The sequence below is a fragment of the Phascolarctos cinereus genome, unplaced genomic scaffold, assembly GCF_003287225.1.
Source record: "Phascolarctos cinereus isolate Bilbo 61053 unplaced genomic scaffold, phaCin_HiC Scaffold_8;HRSCAF=390, whole genome shotgun sequence".
Taxonomy (NCBI): Eukaryota; Metazoa; Chordata; class Mammalia; order Diprotodontia; family Phascolarctidae; genus Phascolarctos; species Phascolarctos cinereus.
Window position 1 is genome coordinate 762,599 of NW_027556291.1, and position 20,560 is coordinate 783,158.

A 20,560-nucleotide genomic window follows, 5' to 3' on the forward strand; every position below is an offset into this window, starting at 1 on the left:
GAGAGACCCAACTGGCTGTGGGACAGATTCAAGGGGGAGAAAGATTTGAGAACTGAAGATGTGAAGATGCTAGGTCTGGGGAAGTCCTCTCATCTCACTTGAGGAAGAGAAGGGTTTTTAAGCCCTTTCTACATGTGTGTGTTACAAAGGTGCAAGAAAAGTACTTGGTAAGACCTGAGGTAGAAGGCCAACGAGGGGGTGGAAGGGAGAGGGGGCTCCTGGACAAGGTGGCATTCGGTTGGGCTTTAAAGGATGAGTAAGGAAGTAGCGTGGAGAGGGAAGGGGAGGAGCAAAGGCAAAGGCTGCAAGGTAGGAGAGGGGAAAGTGGGTCCAGTTTAGCCTAAGTGGAGTCTGGAGAAGAGTGAGAAAAGAATCGAAAGGGTTTGTGGAATGCCAAGGGGAAGAGTCTGCCCTTGACTTGATAGGGAACACGGAGGCCTTGCAGGGTTCTGAGCCAAACTACATATTCATCCGAAAGCTGGATTAGAGGTGGGAAGTGACTGCAGAATAGGTAGGATGGTGGCAGGTGGGAACAGATGGGAGAGACTTGGTGAGAAGAGAATTAGCTCAATGCTAAACAGGTTGATTGTACATCTAGCTGGCAAGAAAGGTCCTGTGGCTAATTGGACATAGGGGTTTGGGGCCTGCTGGAGAGAATGGTTTTATAGTCATTTACATAGAGGTAGTAGTTGATAACGGGGTCATGAATGAGATTATCGAGGAAGAAGAGAGAAAGAGCGAGTCCAACAGAGAGAAGCAGCCCAAGGACAGATCCCATCGAGGCTGAAGACAGAGAGGTCAGAGAAACAGAGAAATTGGAAATCAAGAGAGAAGACATTTTCCAGCCACAGAGAAAGGTAAAGAGGATGACTAAGAAAACCCCATTTGAGATCTAGATGGCTTTGTCCCCAAAGTTGAACAATAAAAGTGGGGAGAGAGCTGGAGAGGTACCCAGCTGGTCTATGAGGATAAAGAACATTTGAGGTGGGGGGGAATCTCCTGCTGAGGGGGAGATTAGAGATGAGAAAGCAAGGTACTGGAAGAAGGAATAGAAGGAAGAGAGATTCAGGAGCGTACGTTGAGAGATTCACTTTAGGAATGAGTAAAGCTATCTTATTTGAACGCACAGGGAGTTCTGGGGAGATGGCCTCAGTCTTCTCCATCATCAAATGCCTCAAGGCTGGAGTGGAATTAGAGACTGGAAAAAAGTTTGAAACAATCTCTATGGGGAATAAAATAAATTGGCAAGTAGAGGAGAAGGATTATTGAGCAGTAGTGAGGACTTGCGGATTTGTAGATAGTGAAAACAGTTCAATCATTTGACTTTCCCAAACAGATAAGCCTTATCATTTCAATGAAATTACATGTCAGGGACTTTTGTCTGAAGGGCACCACCCATAGGAGGCAGACAAGATCCCCAACCCATGAACTGAGAGGAAACAGAACACTCTGATTGGTATCTTTGCCCCTTGGAATGATTATAATCCTTTGGCCTTCCAGCCCAGAGTGCAGCAAAGTGGAGCGTGCAGGCCCAGCTATCTGACAGATACCTGGCAAGCCCCAACGGCCAGGTGAAAAATGACTACTCATAGCAGAAGCCCCGGCTGGGTGACCTGGGCTAGCCAAGGCGAGCTTGAGAGAAGAGTTCCTATATCTCCAGTTCCTGGCTGTCTCATTTTGCCTTTCTGTTCCCTTTTCTGAGGTGAACAAGTAAGAGACCAGAATTCCTGAAAATGGACATTGTTGACCCTGGGGATTACCTCATGGATAGTCCTGAGATCAAGTGAGGTATAGGCCTCCTGGAAGAAGATTTCCTCAACAATATGTGTGTGTTCAACCCTAGTCTGACTGAGATAAGAGTGCAGATCCTCTGTTGCCAGCGCCCCCCGCCCCCCATGCCTGCCTGCCTCCATGTTTATATATACTTCTCACATAAGCTACTTAGAAGAAATAGTAAGAGCCATCCCCTCCTTCCTCCTCCTTTCTACCTAAGTGTCTTCCTCCTCTTACCCTCCTTTTTCTTTCTCCTCTTCAGATCTTCGGAACAGAACCAATCTGGGTGTAATCAGAAGGATTACATACTGCGCAGATTCAATTTAGGTTCGGATCTCAAGATATAATGACACGTACTCAGGATAAGCTTAACCAATAATCACATTTAATTACAATGATTAATAATGATTAAAAACCACACGGGCAATAAAGGTAAGAGTAACATTCAATGCAATAAGTAATAATCAACATAAAGGAAAGTAGGAGTAAGAAAAGAAAGGATACATACTCACTGACCAGGTGAGCTCAAATATCTAATAGACTGGGGAGACTGGAGAATGGCCAAAAGGTCTGGGCAGGGAGGCAACGGGGAGCGTCCTACCCCAAAACACAACGAAAGCCGTGCACGCCATCCGCTTCTGGCAATGAATCGGTGTCCCTATCTCTGCAACCAAAGTCTCCAAAATCTCCCTTTCCAATGACCCTTTTTGTATCCATGTAAACCAGGGAAAGACAATCTTGATATTTCGTTTTGTGTACGTCTCCGTAGTGAGTAGGCAGATCCAGGGTATGTACACATTCTAACAATGGTTGGAGCTCGATCAGAGCTCCAACTACCTGTTTGTTGTGTGGTTATCCAAGGAGTGATCAATTCCTTGGACAATCACGTGCTTTTCTCAAGAAAAAAAAATGTTCCTTGAGATAGATTGTTTTCCCAGGTAACATTGTTTAGTTGTTATTTAATATTCCAGTCTCCTTGATCCTGGCCACGCTTTGATGACTCCATTTTACCTTTATGTCAGGTCATAAGACAGTTACACAGGGAGCTGGGCAGGATCTACCCTCCTCCGTTTCCCTTACATTTGGCCTCTAGATCCGACCCAATCCCTGATCAGAAACAATACACAAAAAAACACTTAACTTTAATACAAACAACAAACATCACACATCATCCCCTAAGAAGAGGGGAGGCCAAGAAAACTTTTCACCTTGATATTGGAGAAAGTTCACATATCTATTACAGGGGAAACCATGAGCTCACAGAAAGAAGTGTAGTCACACAGAAACAAAAGAAACCAAACATTGTAAAATACAAGGTCCAAAAATCAATAATAAGACTATTACTAATAATATATGTAGCAATAATTTTGATAGTTTTGGTAATAGTCAATACCATTTCATGATCAATATATCCTACCCAAGGGATTAGAAAGGCAGTAGCCTTTTGTATCCACCATAAAAAATTATCCCAAGAATTTCTTCTTCTGTTATGGTTTACGGAATTAGTATAATTATATAATTATATTCCAGGATTTATTACTCCTAGTGTACATTGGCCATAATTTTTGTATGGGCTTAAACATTGGAAAGCATTTAATGTAGTAATCATATCCCAAAGAATCAAATTTGGTAAAGCTTCACACACTATTAAAAGAATATTGGATCTTCCACATACAAATATATATCCAGTAGGGACACATATGGTATTAAGAATAGTAGTAATCAATAAATGTTCTACTGCCTATCCCCATAATAACCCTAAATTGAATCTGTACAGTATATAATCCTTTCGATTACACTGCCCCCCCTTTTTCTTACCCCTCCTTTGGTACCCTTTGAAGATATTAAAGGCCTGAGGGGACACTTGTTTCTTCTCCCTCTAGTCAAATGTTAGCCTAATGTCAGCATATAACTCCAATTGTTCAGATAAATTTTCCTTTCTAGGTTTCTTTTCACTTTTTCCCTTCTATTTCAAAGTCCCTACCCAGCTCTGGCTTTTCACCAGACATGACTTAAATTCCTCTGTTGCTTTAAAGGTTTGTTTTTTCCCCCTGTAAGGTGACACAGCTTTGCAAAGTAAGTTATTCTTGAATTTAAGGCTTTATTGATTGATTGATTGATTGATCGATCTTGCCTTTTGAAACATTATATTCTAACATATCCTCTCCTTTACTATTGAGGTTGCTAGATCTTGTGGGATCTTGACTGTATTTACCTGGTGCTTGAAATACTCCTTTTTGGATGGGGTGTAGGGGATGTTCATGGAGGACTAGCCCCTCTTCCATGAGGGCTGCTGGGCCCTTTTCAGGGCTGTTCATTGCCTTTGGTGTCCAGTGTTCACCAACTCTCACCCGTGTCTCCAAGAAGCTATGGTATGTTCAGTGGCCATACCCTGGTAAAACCGTCCCAGCAGTTGGGTTAAACCAGGTTGAGGGTAACTGACAGGCCTCCCACCTGCTGGTGAGTGAGGGGGGTGTCTACCCCAAGCATGTGAAGACTTCTGTCAGCAGAATGGGTGGATGAGAACCATTTGTTCCAACAGTCACAAAGGCAGCTGAGGCAGGTGCGGCACAGCTTGGTCAGCCATTGCAGACGCCAAACTCATCATCCCTTGCATCCTGAGCCATCGCCAGTCATCTTGACTTTTGTCCTGCCACTAGACTCTGATGACTCTGGAAGAGAGAGGGGGGCTCATGACTTTGTGCAGCTGGACCTCACTCTTAAATCCAATTCATAAACGAGTCAAGGCCTCACCCTGGGATGTCATTGGTCCTCTCCAAAAATGATGGACAAACAACTTTTTAGATACTTGCAGTATTTTTGCTTTCAGGTGGAAGTTCTGGATTGTGGCTATGACATTCCTGGGCCTTTTCCTGTTGGAATTTCTCTCAGGAGATGATTGATGGATTCTTTCTGTCTTAGAGCCTACTGGCTCTAATAAATTTAGGTAGTTTTCACGCATAATTTCTTGAAATGGAGTGTCCAGACTTTTTAAAAAAAGCATGGTTTTCAAAGAATCCAAAAAGATTCTTAAATCATCTCTCTTTTGATTTTATTCTAACATTGCTTGTTATTTCTTGGAGTCACTGATTTCTCTTTGGTCTATTCTAGTTTTCAGGGAGTCCGTTATTTGAGTTAAATTGGCCACATTCTCTTCTAATTTGTTTATTCTCCTTCCAATCCTTTCCTTTAGAGCTTTTTCTTTCTTTTTTCCCCTTTCATTTCTTTTACATAGTCATAGAAGTCCTTGTGTAAAACTCTTCCCCTTTTGAGTATCTGTTTGCAGTTGTCAGGGAATTAGATTTGCACTAATTGTTCATACTGATTGATGTATTCTTTGATTCACTCAGCTCTCTAGCTTTAAGTCCTGCATTACCTTGTATTTAACTCCTTCATATATATTTGTATTTATTAACGTAATATTTATGTTGTATTTATTTCTATGTGTAGTTAGGCGATGCAGTGGATAGAGTGCTGAGCCTGCAGTCAGGAAGACCTGAGTTCAAATCCAGCCTTGGGCACTTCCTGGCTGTGTGACCCTGGGCAAATCACTTAACCCTGTTTGCCTCTATTTTCTCATCTGTAAAATGAGTTGGAGAAGGAAATGGCAAACCACTCCAGTGTCTTTACCAAGAGAAGCTCAAATGAACTGTCAGATTGAGCCAGCGACTGAATAACAACAACAATATATTTCTTTGTGTATTTCTTTTCTCCCTCATTAGAATGTAAGCTCTTTGCAAATGGAGATTATTTCACTCTTTGTACTTGTATCTCTAGTGCCTAGCACACTGCCTGGCATACAATAGGCAGTTAATAAATGCTTGTTGATTGATTGATTATATGCACCAAAAGATTACTTGAAGAGAAAGTTGACAGAACTATAGGGAGACAAAGACAACAAAACTATAATAGTTGGAGATATCAATGTTCTTCTTTCAAACTCAGACAAGTCTAACAAATAGATAAATAAGAAAGAAATGAAGCAACTAAATAAAATTTTGTAACAGTAGATATGATAGCTCTCTGATGATACAGAGTGGAAACCAAAAGGAACACACATATTTCACAGCTATGCATGACACTTATACAAAAACTGACCATGTTTGAGGACATAGAAAACCACAAGAAATGAAGAAAAGTAGAAATATTAAACATACTTTTTACTGAACACACTACAATAAAAATTCATTTTATATTGGCAGTATGGTTTTCCTTTCTCTTTTAAAAAATCAGATTACTGCTCTATTTTATTAGCCCCCTCCTTCCCCACAAAAACAAAAACAAAAACCAGCCCCTTTTTGTACTTATACAATAGTGTTATAAAATTCAATGGTGTTTTGGCTTTCAGTTTTGTTTATATCCTCCTTAATTGTCAAAATTTCTATTTGTTCGAGGTCTTTTGATTAGTTACATGCCTGATTCTATTTGCATCAATCCCTCCTTATTTTAGAAATATATCTTATATTCAAAATAAATTTTTATTGACATTTTGTTTTTATATCACCTAGATTTCCCACCATATCCACCCAGCTCCTTCTAAAGAGCCAGCATTTATTTTTAAAAGTAAACTTTATTGATGTCTTTTGTTTTTACATCACCAACATTTCTCCCAGTATCCTCTCCTCCTCCCACAGAACCATCCCATAGGACAAAGAGTATTTAAAAAAAAAAAGTGTTTCATTCTGCATATTTAGTCGATCAGGACTTTCCATCAGGAATTGGATAGCATTCTTCATCACTGATCCTATGGAAACATGCTTGATCATAATAGATTCTGCTGCAGCACTTTATTTGAACTCTGTGCATGTCTTTCTGTTTCAAGTGTGTCTCTTGTAAACAACTTGTTAGATTCTGGTTTCTAATCCATTCTGTTTCCATTTTTATGGATGAGTTCATCTTGTTCACATTCAGTTATGATTACTAACTGTATTTCCCTCCATCCTATTTTCTTCTATTTATCTTTCTCTCTCTCTCTTTTTTAAAAAAAAATTATTTATTTTTAGTTTTCAACATTCACTTCCACAAGATTTTGAGTTCCAAATTTTCTCCCTATCTCATCCCTCCCCCCACCCCAAGATGGAAAGCATTCTGTATACCCCTTCCCCTACTCTGCCCTCCCCTCTATCATCCCCCTGTTCTCTTGTCCCCTTCCCCCCCTATTTTCCTGTAGGGTAAGATAGATTTCCATACTCAATTGAGTGTGTATGTTATTCCCTCCTTAAGCCAAATCCTATGAGAATAAGATTCACTCATTCCCTCTCACCTTCCCCCACTTCCCCTCCACTGTAAAAGCCTTTTCTTGTCTGTTTCGTGTGAGATAATTTACCCCCATTCTACCTCTCCCTTTCTCCTTCTCCCAGTATAATCTCTCACCCCGTAATTTTATTCTTCAGATATCACCCCTTCATCTTCAACTCATCCTGTGCCCTCTATCTATCTATCTATCTATCTATCTATCTATCTATCTATATACATATAATTTTTTCTCTCCAACTACCCTAATACTGACAAAGGTCTCGTGAATTACAAATATCATCTTTCCATGCAGGAATGTAAGCAGTTCAACCTTAATAAGTCTTTTGTGATTTCTCTTTCCTGTTTACCTCTTCATGTTTCCCTTGAGTCTTGTATTTGAAAGTCAAATTTTCTATTCAGCTCTGGTCTTTTCATCAAGAATGCTCGAAAGTCCTCTATTTCACTGAATGACCATTTTTTCCCCTGAAGGATTATACTCAGTTTTGCTGGGTAGGTGATTCTTGGTTGTAACCCTATCTCCTTTGCCCTCCAGAATATTATATTCCAAGCCCTCTGATCCTTTAATGTAGAAGCTGCTAAATCTTGTGTTATCCTGATTGTGTTTCCACAATACTTGAATTGTTTCTTTCTGGCTGCTTGCAATATTTTCTCCTTGACCTGGGAACTCTGGAATTTGGCTACAATATTCCTAGGAGTTTTCCTTTGGGGATCTCTTTCAGGAGGTGATTAGTGGATTCTTTCCATTTCTATTTTGCCCTCTGGTTCTTAAATATCAGGGCAGTTTTCCTTGATAATTTCTTGAAAGATGATGTCTAGGCTCTTTTTTTGATCATGGCTTTCAGATAGTCCAATAATTTTTAAATTCTCTCTCCTGGATCTATTTTCCAGGTCAGTTGTTTTTCCAATGAGATATTTCACATTGTTTTTATTTTTTATTCTTTTGGATTTGTTTTACAGTGTCTTGATTTCTCATAAAGTCACTAGCTTCCAATTGCTCCATTCTAATTTTTAAGGAAGTATTTTCTTCAGTAATTTTTGGACTTCCTTTTCCATTTGGCCAATTCGCTTTTTAGGCATTCTTCTCCTCATTGGCTTTTTGGACCTCTTTTGCCATTTGGGTTAGGCTATTTTTTAAGGTGTTATTTTCTCCAGTATTTTTTTGGGTTTCCTTTAGCAAGCTGTTGACTTGTTTTTCATGACTTTCTTGCATCAGTCTCATTTCTCTTCCCAGTTTTTCCTCTACTTCTCTTACTTGTTTCTCAAATTCATTTTTAAGCTCCTCCATGGCCTGGGACTGATTCATATTTTTCTTGGAGGGTTTGGATGTAGGAGCTTTGACTTTTTTCTCTTCTTCTGGTTGTACGTTTTGATCTTTGTCACCAAAGAAAGATTCTATAATCTGACTTTTTTGCGTGTTTGCTCATGTCCCAGCCAATTACTTGAGTTATAAACTCTTTGTTAAGGTAGGGGTCTGCTTCCAGTGTGGGGAATGTACTGTCCCAAGCTTTGGGGGTTTATACAGCTGTTTTCAGAGATACTTGTAGAGACCTGTAAATTTTCAATTCTTTCAAGGTGGTATGATAAGGGGCAAGGTGTTTACTCCTTTCCTGGCCTGGGCTGTGGTCTATGAGTGACCACAAGTGCTCTTTTCTGCCTTGGTACTGTGAGGAGGATTTTCTCTGCACAGCCACTACAAGCTCCACCACCCCAGCGTTCCTTCTTGCCCCAGGATTGCCACCCAGAACTGTGACCCAGATCCAAGCACGGACAAAGCAAGAGAAACCTGCCTCAGCACCAGCAAAGAGATTCCTGAAATCCCCCTCTGATCAGTTACTCGATTCCCCCTCAGTCTGTAGGCTGGAAGCTCAGGAAGCAGCCATCGCCCTGGGACCTAGTGCTTCTCTCTGTTACTGCAGTCACAGACTTTTCCCACTGACCTTGTAAGTTGTCTTTGGTGTTCATGGGTTGAGAGGTCTGGAAACCGCCACAGCTGCCTATGATTCAGTCCTTTGAGGCCTGCTCCAGGTTCACTGAGGCCTGCCTTGCCTATGCGCCCATGACAAACTGCGCTCCTCTCTCTGCCTAGTGTGATAGACCTTTCCGATTAATCATTCAGATGGTCTTGGGCTGGAAATTTGTTTCACTCTGTCCTTTTGTGGGTTCTGCTGCTTTAGAATTTGTTTAGAGCCATTTTTTACAAGTATTTGGAAGGGTTTGGGGGAGAGCTCAAACAAGTCACTGCTTTCACTCTGCCATCTTGGCTCCACCCCTCTCTCCCAAAAGTCTCTTTTATTTCTGATCACTGCCTTACTTAATCTGCCCTTTCTTTTATCATTCCACCCTCCCTTTCTCTTATCCCCTTCACATGTCCAACTTCCCCATTGGGTAAGACTGATTTTTATACCTGAGTGTGTATATATGTTCTTTGCTCTTTGAACCAATTCAGATGAGAGTAAGGTTCAAGCATTGTCTGCCTCCCCCTCCATTTTCCCCTTCACCATAAAAGCCCTCCTTTGTGTGAAATAATTTCCTCTATTTTTTCTTTCCCTTTCTTCTTTTCCCAGGGCATTTCTCTTTTTCACCTTTCATTTTTTTTTTAGATCATCCCAACGTAATCAACCCACACTCATGCCATCTGTCTATGTAGATTGCTTCTAACAGCCCTAATAAGGATAAAGTTATTAGGAGTTATATGTATCATCTTCCCAGATAGGAATGTAAACACTTTAACTTTATTGAGTCTCTTTTTATTGCTCTTACATGTTTACTTTTTTATGCATCTCTTGAGTGTTGTGTTTGAATGTCATATTTTCTATTCAGCTCTAGTCTTTTCATCAGGAATGCTTGAAAGTCCTTTATTTCATTAAATTTTTTTTTTCTCCTGAAGGAATGTGCTGAGCTTTGCTGGGTAGGTTATTCTTGGTTGTAATCCTAGCTCCTTTGCCTCCTGGAATATCATATTCCAAGCCCTCTGCTCCTTTAATGTATAAGTTGCTAAATCCTGTGTGATCCTGACTGTGGCTCCACAATATTTGAAGTGTTTCTTTCTGGTTCTTCTCCCTCTTGACATGGGAGCTCTGGAATTTGGCTATAATATTCCTGGGAGTTTTCATTTTGGGATCTCTTTGAGGAAGTGATCAGTGGATTCTTTCAATTTCTGTTTTACCCTCTCGATCTAAGATATTGGGGCAGTTTCTTAAAATATGATGTCTAGGCTCTTTTTTTAATTGTGGCTTTTAGGTAGTCAAATAATTCTTAAATTATTTCTCCTCAATCTATTTTCCAGGTCAGTTGTTTTCCAATGCAATATTTTTCATTCTTTTGACTTTGTTTTATTGTTTCTTGATGTCTTTCAGTTGCCCAATTCTAATTTTTAAGGAATTGTTTTCCTCAGTGACCTTTTGTACCTCTTTTTCCATTTGGCCAATTCTGCTTTTTAAGGAGTTATTTTATTCAGTGAATTCTTGTATCTATTTTTGATTTGTTGTGAAAAGTGCTTTAAGATTAGATCTAAAGTTAACTTCTAGAAGTTCTAGGAAATTTATGTTTTGGAGTATGTTCAGTTCTCCTTTATTTGGTTTAGGTAAAGAATGAATTTATGAGATACCTTCTCCCCTCACCCTTTCCTTCATGTTATATACTTCTCTCTCATGTTCCATTTATGCAAAATAGTAAATTCCTCCCTCTTCTTCCTTATTAGATTCCTCCTCCCACCCCCACCTTTCCTTTCCTCTCTTAAAACTGACAAAACAGAATAAAACTACACCCTGGTCCTGGTGCTTATTTGACCCCTCACTTAACCTTTAAAGGCATTAGAATTCTAAAGAGAACTCTGCTTTGTACCAAATATCTCTAAAAGGGCCTGGTACAAGATATATACACACAACTAACAGAAATATAAAAGGCCAAGATGTTTATAGCAATACTTTCTGTGGCAGCAAAGAACTACAAAGTCGATGCCCATCCATTGGGAAATGATTCAACCAAGTGGTCCATGAATGGAATAGAAGCTCACTATGCTATAAGAAATGATGAACATGATGAATACAGAGAAGCTTGTAAACATTATCATTTACTCTTTTTTGTTTTCTTCTATAGCAGTTGTAGCATAATTTTTTTGTTATCCTGATTGTTCTTTCTTGGTACTTGAATTCTTTATCCTGGCTGCTTGAAGTATTTTGTCTTTAATCTGAAAGTTCTGGATCTTGGTAATAACATTCCTGGGTGTTTTCATCTTGAGGTTTCTTTCATAAGATGATCAATGGATTTTTTTTTTTTATTCTCACTTTGACCTCTACTTCATATGTATGTATGTATGTATGTATGTATGTATGTATGTATGTATGTATGTATTACTGGCTAGATGAGTTTCCAGATGGAGAAGAGGGGGCCATGTTCAGAGAAGCTAAGGACCTCCCTGTCTTTGTGGCATATCTTTGCTGTGTTAGGGTAAAGTAAACTTGCTTTGTTAAATGTTCAGTGACTCACAAGTGCCTCATTTTGTCCCAACATTGAATCTGAACTAACAGAGTGCTGGCTTTTGAGCCATACCTACAACAACCTGTTTTCTAGGCCAATTGTTTTTGACAGTAGACACCTTCCATCCTCCTCATCTTTGGAGTGTAAAATTGTCCAATCTACAATGAAAGAAACTGAGGCAGAGCTCTGAGCCAATGGCACTTTATTAAGGGGTCCATGGTCCTCTCTAATGAAGTAGACTTCAGATCTTCCTCATGATCTGAGATGCCCCCTTCCTCCAGGGCCTTATTTTTATAAGGAGTGATACCTGAACACTCTAGAGGGGCTACACAAAATACGGAATCTCATTGGTTGATAGATCTTGCTTCGAAGGCCAAAAGTGATGTCTCAGCCAAAAAAGGTATATGGGGGTGGGGGGTGGGTCTCAGGTTGGGTGAAGCATGGGACATCTCCACTGACACAAGATGTTAGGCAAGAGAGGGTGGTCTGGAGGTGCAAAAATGAGTTGGAGGACTTTCCATGTAATTGAGTTGACTCCACCACACTGGGCTTGGTCACCCATAATAAGGGAAAATAAGGGCAGAAGGCCTCTAGTGGGTTCCCTAGGATCAAGCAAGTGAATTTACAGTCTATGATACACAAGTCTGGAGTCTAATATATAGAACTTACACTCACTACCCCTTTGGAATCATATCAAACTGATTGGAATAAAGTAGGGGTCCAAACGAATCATTTCTCACATTCCCCCACTTTGATCCACAGAAAGACGTCAGGCTTTTTTTGGATTGTTACAATCTAAATGCATAGAGGGTAGTCCTATGGGTGATGCAAAATGGCGGGGGGAGGGGAGAGGAGTAATTAATAGTGTGAGGGGAAAAGGGAGCAAAGTTATTTGAGGCATTGACAGAAGCCATTGGGGGCAGTTCCCTTTGGGCGATATCTCTTTCTCAGTAACCCATTCCCTCCTGTCCCTTGAATTAGTTCATCATATGTCAAGATTCAAACATTCCATCTCTCTGAAGCCTCCTCTGATGCATTCTCCTCTGGAGATCTCTCCTCTTAGGCATACTGGAATGAGTGGAGCTTCAGAGTGGTTTCTTGTGGATTTGCTTCTCCAGTTCAGGTCACTTGTAGAGATCCCCTCTCTGTTAAAAACACCTCCGACAAAATAGATCTTAATACAATTCTAATTTGCTATGACAATAACCAGGTCAGGTAGGGAGACCTAGCTCAAACCTAATATGAACATCACTAGACCAGAGAATGTCCATTTTTAGGTTGGTAAATTCAAATAACTGAAAATTTTAAAAATTCCGAACCCAGATTTTATATTTGGTATATGTAATTACCTAATCTTGTTACAACTATTTATTGAAACCAAATGACAAATTTTCACTCTAGCTATTTTCTTTTCTAGCTATTTTCTTTTAGCTGCTCATCCCCCTTAGGAGGATGAGATTCTGCTAGGGAGCTATTAACAAAACACTTAAAAAATATAAGATAATGACCTCTGATACAAAAATAAATTCATTTAAAAGTTGTCAATAACTGCAATTGTCAGAAAAAGTTCTGGGATGGGATGTATAAATACACTGAATAGTTCATTTCAAGACAGTACATATCAAATAAGTGATTTATAATAAAACACATTAGCCTTACAAGACGTGCCCAACATCCAAGTACTAATAATAAACCCAAATACAATTGGCTTTTCCCATTTAGGTAACACAAGATATTCTAACATCCTTTTCTTCAAACCAAAAGTGAAGATGTTTCTGTGTTAGGCTTAATAATTAATAGAACAATAGTTAGGTCCCATAAACTGTTCAATCAATGCCCAATTATTCTCACATTAATTTTAGGCTAAATAGATCAAATCTTATACGCCCATCTTATTTTTTTTTAAATCTTTAGGCAACTGGGGTTAAGTGACTTGCCCAGGGTCACACAGCTAGTGTCAAGTATTTGGTCTGAGGCCGGATTTGAACTCAGGTCCTCCTGACTTCAGGGCCAGTGCTCTATCCACTGCACCACCTAGCTGCCCCATACCAGCATCTTATTATAATAGTTCAGATGTGCTCCTATGAATCCTAAGAAATAAGGATTTAATATTGTATTTATGCTGATAACCTGCCATGATTATAGAAATTTGCCCTAGAAAGAAAACAGGGATGTTATCTAGTAAGGGAAAAAAATGCTTCCCTAATTTCATGTAAATTCCAGGCTAGAGTCATATAGATGGCCAATTGTATTGAGCCAGGCTTAAAGGGTGGGATATTTTCTATTCAAGAGGAAATGTCATACTGAGGAAACTGAGTCAGGATAATCCCATCTCATTCCATGCCAAAAGTAGTTCTCCCAGCCTTCCATATGAGAACTCTGTCTGTACTTCATGGATGTCAGCCTCATGGATCGTTGGTCTAATAGGACTTCTGGATGACCACACCTGGAATCAGAATTAGCATAATGTCAATTACAATCCCACGAGGTCTAACAGCAATTCCAGTAATCATAGCTTGGTAGCTTTAGGTGGATTTGGTTATTAAGGATCACATGTCCTTGATGTAGATGAAAAAAGTTCCAGGTCTATAATTTTATAGACAATTCTAGAACAAGCCATGTTCTTAGGTCAGCTCTGAAGGAGTGTCTTCCTTCTCGATCTGTGTCTCAGGTAGGTGCCAAGACTTAATACAAACTAGTTTAAAATAGACCCATAAAAAGAATCATTACGTTAAGAATACACAATTTTAATTGTTTTGGCATGAGCGCCTGAATTGGAAAATAAGTCTTTTGTCTTTCTTAATATTATTAGATAGATGTTTCAAACGAGTTTTTACATGTAAAATTCTTAATCCAATTTTGAAAATTGTGTCACATTTTTCACTAAGTGACATCTCCCACTAATAACGTTAACGTAACGAAAGAATATGATAAGGTGGTCTCTTATAAACTAAATAACCCACTAATTGTAAGGCTTTCTGGTCTTCATTATTTGTGATTCAAATGACAGTGCCAAATGATCCCTCACTATACTAGCATATATTATCATAGATCACTAATAGAGTTCATCTTCTTTTACACTCGCCCTTATCAATGGAATTTGCTATGTGAAGAGAAAGACAGGGCCATAGCTGCATTAGTTTTGTTCGATCTCAGGCATGCATGGTCAGCACACTGTATAACAGGATGTTCTAGCCAGGCCCAGAACTAACCAGCTGGGAAAATGTCTTGTTTACCAAGATGGGTATAGGTCAAGAGGACCCTATCTTCACCTTCCCAAGGTCTTTCTCTCGAGTCTCCCAGAGATGGACATCCACCTACAGCAGTCCTCAGACTGCAGGGGCACATGGCATTTCCCTTGAATGATGACCCAGCAGCCTTATGAGGGCTCAGGCACTTATAACCTGGATTCAAGACTTAGAACAGCAGCAAGTTAAAGTTCCAAGAGACTCTTCCTCAAACAGCAAAATTTCCCTAATTTCAGCTTAAGGCTAGACAATTTTTATTTTTTCTCATATAGTAGGCTCAAAATTTCATCTAGAATGTTTCAACTATTCATATGTTTCATCTATTTACAATTATCATTTACAAATTTCATTTATTCATCTATTCATCATTCCCCTCCTTAGTCTGCAGATAAAGCTGGAGGGAGAACGTCAGGCTGTTTCTGCAATACAAGAGCCAAGACCCCCATCAGAGTCCCTGTAGACAAGTGGCTCATATCTGGGCACAATTTCCTTGGTGAAAGCCATGGCATCAGAGGGAGCTGTGGCTTTAGAACTAGGCAATAGTTCAACCTTGGTCAGGGACTGACTTGGGCACAGTAATGATCATTTTCTGTAAGGGCTCCAAGAGGGGCGAAAGCTAGTAGATGGCTACCAGTGGATGTGACTTGAAAGGCCAGCTGATTCACTGGAGTAACTCACCCTTGCTTAATTGAATCCATTATCCCTTGTGGGCCACAATGAGCCCCTTATGAGCTGAAACAGTATCCCCGGGGGGAGGAGTGTTTGGCTTTCCTATCCCAGTCACCCAGACCCAAGGGGCCTGGTTAGGGTTGGATTGCTGTTCCTGCTTATTCACCCCAAGTTCATACACAGTGAATAAATAGTTGGTTCAAAATAATAGCATCAAAGGTATCATTATAATGCAGATCGAAGCAGACTATTTGCTATTTTTTTTTCTCTTCTGTTGAGTTTTGTTTCCTCTTTCTGGTGGTTTCTCCTATTGGTTCTAATTCTTACTTACAACATGACTAATGTGAAAACATGTTTAATAGGAATGTATATGGATAGGAGGGAGGTGGGGGGGAGAAAATTTTTAAATTCAAAAGCATATGGAAGTGATTGTTGATAAATCAAAAGAAATTAATTTAAAAAAAAGAAAGAGAAAAAAGAAAAGGTAACATTACACGAGCTTCTAAATGATCCCAAATGACACTCGCTTCTTGTTCAAAAGTTTCATTTCTTCATTTTGGGTGAGAAAGGCCCTGGTGCCCCAGACGGCAATGCCCTGTCAGCAGGGCTCAGCCCAAGGAAGCTCACAGACAAAGCTCTCCTATCAGGACTTTACTCTGCTTTTCCCCCAACAGCAAGGACAACAGTAGTAGTAGTATTTTCTAGGGTTTGTTTGTTGTTTTATTTTTTTCAAACAAAATATGCTCTGCATTTATAATGGAACACCATTTCAGATTGGAAAAGAGTAGGTACTTCTTGGATGGACACCACCAATCTGGTGATAAGGATTTGGATAAATCCTTTTTGAAACTTCTCAGTTCATAGAAAGTCATTGATCTTATTCATACAAATCACAGTAGTTTATGCAGTGCCTGCCACATGCCAGGCATCTTCTATGTCTTGAAAGTTGCTTAAGTATTATTTTAAAATGTTTAGTCTATAATTTCCCAATGTTGTTAACATTCCATGCCCACTAGGAAGAGTACCTGTAAATGGGATAGCATTTTATTCAATTGTATTCCTGCAAGGTCTGAACAGTGCGGTGTTCACCCTTTACATAAGTCAGGCTCTGGGTTAGCACTGCATAACTATGTGTTTCTCCCAACAGCCCTGGGAGAGAGGTGGAAATGTTTATTACTCCCTTTGCACATATAAGGACTGATTGGATTCTCTCATTTACTACCATTACAATATTTTCAGCCCAATCAGTTTTGATTTAGAATGACCGGTGACAATAACGAAATTTTATTTTGCACGAGGTTCCATTATTTGTAGTTGGTTTCTATTTTAAAAAAGATCATGGTGACACTCCCAGCTCCCCATTCCTGTTTCTTTGTTTCTTTGAGTTACCCAAAGAGCCAAACCAATTCCTTGAAATGTTCTGACTAATCCTTTAAACCAGAGCAAAGAGATAACCATTTCTCTATCAATCAATTAACTAATATGCATTTTATGAAACTTATTTTTGTAGTCGTATTGATGGGGGAAGGGAGACGTGCAGAAACTATCATAAAGGCGTTGCTTTAAAAATTCCTAGATCTTTTCTATTTCAGTGGGACCAAAAATTCTTTCTCTGATTCCTCTCATTTTTACTTCCCATTCATACAGACTTAATAATTTTTTTTCTTTATTCCAGTGAATTTTGCTTTGCACATTAGCAAAAAGTTTTATTGCACAAAATCAGCTAGCTGAAAACCTGTCACCTTTTTTTGGTTCCTTAGCGGTTATAATGCACAGTTCAGACCAATTTCTTTAAGGGACTTTGGGCAATTAGAATTGGGTATAGCTGCATAGTTTTTGTAAGAGATGGGCAAATAGACCCCAAAACAACTTGTAACTTGAAAACCCTCCTTGTAGGGTGTCTCAGATTTCAGTAAGCCGCAAAACTTTGGAGAAGAAATCATCTGTCTCCTTCTCAAAGTTAACCTCTTTTATGCTGGCAAGGCATTCAGCCAGCTATTTTGGCAGTGCCCAAGGGGATCAGGCAAAGCCCAACTATGGCACAGGAATGTCACAGGCATTGGCACCCTAAAAGGCTCTCTGCCATTCTTCTCCCAATAGGAAGTTATCATTATTACTCTCTTCTTGACTGTTCCCTCAGTGAAACACTGACTGATTTTCTCAAAGGCAACTTCCATTGGGTGTTTGTTGACAGCGAAGGATCCCGATTGCTAATTGCTTCTTTCTTTTTCAAAGTTCTGATCCTTTCCAAAACTGTAGTTTCCATGTTAGGAATTTTATGTTTGCCTCTCATCAAAAGAAGAGCTAATTTCTTAATGCTTATAAATGAACAGAAATCTTTATTATCTAATTAACTTTGAATTCACCTAAATGAAATATAGTTCGATCATTTTTTTTTTAAATCTCAACTTCCACAAAGGCCATTAACTGTCAAGATTTCAAATTTCAGAGCCCAATATCATCACCATGCTCCTGCTTTTTTACAATGATTTGGATTAGAAAGATCCTTTTAGTTGTAGTTTGATAATTTCTTGATTTAAAGTTTCTATTTTTACTAAAACACCATTTCGACTACATATAGTGTTAACAGGGATCACACTACTGGAAAACTATCTGATGGCGATTAGACTTTTCTGGTGTGACTTTTTCCCTATTTCCTTTGAAAATCACTCCATTTACTTGTTGTTTTTTTTCTTGACCTAACCTAATGTAATATATCATTTAGTAGAAATTCCAAAACACTGTGGTTTGTTTTATTGACCTTACAAGCTTCTAACTGATAAGAATTATTTTATATTTTAAGTTTCCTTATTTCATCCTATAAAATGTTTATTTGTTCTGAAATAATTTGCAAGTTCTGCTTTTCCCTCTCAAAATTTCAGTATTTTATACTTTTTATAAGCCATATGCTCATTTTAATCTGATCTTTTATAATCTGAGCACCCTCTATTAGGTGTGCATGCACTTAATTTATTCCTATATCTATCTTTTTTTATTCTTGTTTAATTCTATCTTCAATGATTCTCTCCCTAACTTATTATAGCCTTATTTATACAATTTGAACTTATTTTCACTAAACAATTGATTTCGACACAGGTTTTACTGTGTTTTGATTTACCTAACCAATTAATTTAAACTGCGGTTGTATTATTTAATTTCACTTACCTTCGGTTGCTTTCTGATTTGAAAACAAGCTTTTCCTTTTCTGGGAGCACTTCGGCATTCCCCGCCCATCAGGAGGCCCAGTCAGGACTTGCCTGGTGCCCTTAGGGTGGTTGCTTAACCCCAATTCTACTCACTTTTATTCTTTTCTGAAGACGGTCTAAAATTTCCTTGTTCTTCCTTCTAATAATACAAATTCCTTCCTGCAGTACACTTACCCTAACTTTAAGTACAGTTTTTAAGTATGCCTTAATTCCACAGTAAAATTAAAACCCATTTCACAGATTGAAACCCCCAAACTTCAGACTTAGAGCTTGGCTAGCTGAAACTTCTTCAGGCTTAGCAAATGTGTTTCCTCTTTCAGTTCTGAGTTGTGGAATTACTTACGTTCACAACAGTTTTATTCTAATTTCTCCTATACTATTTCCTAAGTTTTTCTTATTTTAGTACTTCCCTGAATTCCTATTTCACAGAATCTCTCCTGAACATACCTCATGACTAATAAGACACTTCTTAAAATGCAAACTTCAAGCATTTTCAAAGTCCCTTTTTTCCCCCCTTTTTTTCTTTCTTTTTGGGCAATTGGGGTTAAGTGACTTGCCCAGGGTCACACAGCTAGTAAGTGTCAAGTGTTTGGTCTGAGACCAGATTTGAACTCAGGTCCTCCCGACTTCAGGGCCGGTGCTCTATCACCTCCTAACTGCCCCCCAAAGTCCCTTTTAAGGAGTAACTGATCTGTGAATTTAGTTGTTTTCATTAAACTCTGCAGAGTTTGCTAGTACCCCATAAGCTCATCAAAATATTTTATCAAGACGTCCAGATTATAATTTAGAAGTGAAAGAAATTACTGCTTCCTTTTTCATAAATTTGGTTTTTGAGTGGTTTTTGTATCTTAGTTTTCAATGAATTCCTGCATCTGTCTTCCCTCTCAGCAATCTCCAACATGGCCAGTGTCAGAAACAGAGACAAAAGAGAGATCTGTCTTCTCTTAACACATTTTGGAAAATTTCCTTTTTCCAGCCTGCTTCTTTTGGTTGCTCGGGTCAAGTGAGTAGAACACCTGTTGGCTATGGGTTAGCACAGCACAGACAAAGCAGACATTTATCTCCCTTTCTCTTCAAGGTTTTCCTCATTGTCGAAGGCCCCATCTAGCTGAAGTAAGGAAGCCACTATTCCTAAACTCCGTTTCATCATTCACAAAATGAAGACACACAGAGCACAGAACAAGACACAACATGAAACCAGGCCTGAACTTCTCCTGAGTTTTTTTTTTTCTCTAGAAGATTCTGAAGTCAGGATCCTACTTGTCCCCTCTAAGTCTCTTAAGAACTTAGGGTCATCTTGTGGCTGGGGTCCTGCTGTCAGCTTAAGATCATTCTTCTGCTTCCTAATTACATGAATGCTTTTGGAATCTTATTAAAAATGTAATTTAGTAACAATCCAAAATTGCTTTGGTCTAATTTGCCAATTGGGTTCACCCATTTAAAGTGCACTTTGTATTGAGAACAAGTCCCTAACAGATAGAAGAGCTGGTTTAAGTTCCATTCCTACAGACCTTTTGCCAAAGTATCATCACAGGAAGAAAAAAGGAGACTGAGTAAAACTAAAAAATGTCAAATATTGTGAAGATGGGGGCGGGGTAGTTAGCCCAAATCAAGTTTCCCTAGTTTTAGGAGATTGCTGCTAACTTTCTAAGGGTAGAGTAATGCAAAGCTGCATGCTTTGGCCAAAGCAATCCCCTAAACCCAACTTCACACAGCTTCATAGCTCCTTCTCTAGTGATTCCCAATAGGAAGTCCACCCTTGTCCCAACATGGATCCTATAGGGGGCATTTGTCCTCCAGGGCCTGAGCCCATGTCTCTGGGAGTGTTCCCAGCCAGGAGTGGCATTCCTCTGACTAGATTCCCAAGGCATCCTGGGTGCCTTTTGGCTTATTTTGTCTAAGGAGCTCCCCACTGACGATGCTGGAGAC

At 39.2% G+C, this 20,560-nt stretch overlaps 1 long non-coding RNA gene across 1 annotated transcript; it reads right to left on the minus strand.

The window, feature by feature from the left end:
- Positions 1-11,693: 11,693 nt before the first annotated feature.
- LOC144454985 (uncharacterized) lies at positions 11,694-18,944 on the minus strand. Its single transcript, XR_013483588.1, has 2 exons — positions 18,591-18,944; positions 11,694-13,954 (listed from the first exon to the last, which is right to left on the minus strand). It is a non-coding gene; the product is annotated as an uncharacterized LOC144454985 (long non-coding RNA).
- Between the last annotated feature and the right edge of the window lie 1,616 nt (positions 18,945-20,560).